Raw genomic sequence first — 1,118 nt, forward strand, 5'->3', positions numbered from 1 at the left:
GTACGCTGTCACTGTGTCATATCCTGTACGTTGTAACAACAGAAAATACATTCTTGTTTATCGTTAATACTTCTGCCGGCCAATAAATTAATATGGTGTTTATGTCACCACACACCCACCGCAGAATATATACAAATAGGCAGGCTATGATAACCGCTGAGAGAAATTGGCATTCTGTAAGCGAACAAACCCGATTCTGTCGGTGACGTCCAATCCGCGACTGCCATTGGTTAACTGCCTCACATGACCGTAGGACAATAACACATCGTGACATACATGAGAAAACGGTTGAAGCAAAGCAGGACTTTGTGAGGTGTTGTTTTTTGGTTACTACAGACTTGAACACACCAGTTCTGTTTTAAATAATTCTGTTCATTACCCTCTCGTCAATCAGTTGTGCTTGTGTTGCTGTCTCTCAGGCAGATGTAAAGATCTGCTGCTGCATGCACAATAATATTATTACTCAATGGGTCAGCCTCACTCAGTTCAAGGTCAAGGGTAGTTATGTTTCTGGTTATTACAACATAGACCTGGAAACAGCAGTGGTAACATAACTTTGATCAGAAAAAAAGTAGATTGTAGATTGTAAATTGTGTATTTGTAAATGTAAATGCAGGGTTTGTATGTGTCTAAATGGCTGAAACTGGAGCAATGATTCAATCTTACCTCTAGGTATGACAAGCAGAAATTGAAGAATGGACAGCACTCAAATGTATAAATATCAAATGATAATATAAGGCAGATAATTCCATTAATATATTCTCAGTCAGGAAGAGCATAGTGGAAAAGACAAGCTTGACCAATCATAGAAAAGTGAAGGACACTATTTCACATAGAATATTTTATTGGAGTAAACAGACTGGAAAATAACTGAGGTAATTGCAATACCTAACTGCACAAAGCCAATATGTAAAAGCAATTATTTCTGCTTCACACACTCTTACTCCATCTCAAACACTAATAAAACAATACTCAAGTTCCATTATTTTCTGCAAAAGAAATGCACTTTGCACATGCACAATAAATGTGTACATGAGTTGACAAATAAAGGAACAAGTATAAAATGACAAACAGAGCAACACCTGATACAGAGCAACACCTGACAAATACAAAGTACT

The sequence above is a fragment of the Argentina silus genome (assembly GCF_951799395.1).
Source record: "Argentina silus genome assembly, chromosome: X".
Taxonomy (NCBI): Eukaryota; Metazoa; Chordata; class Actinopteri; order Argentiniformes; family Argentinidae; genus Argentina; species Argentina silus.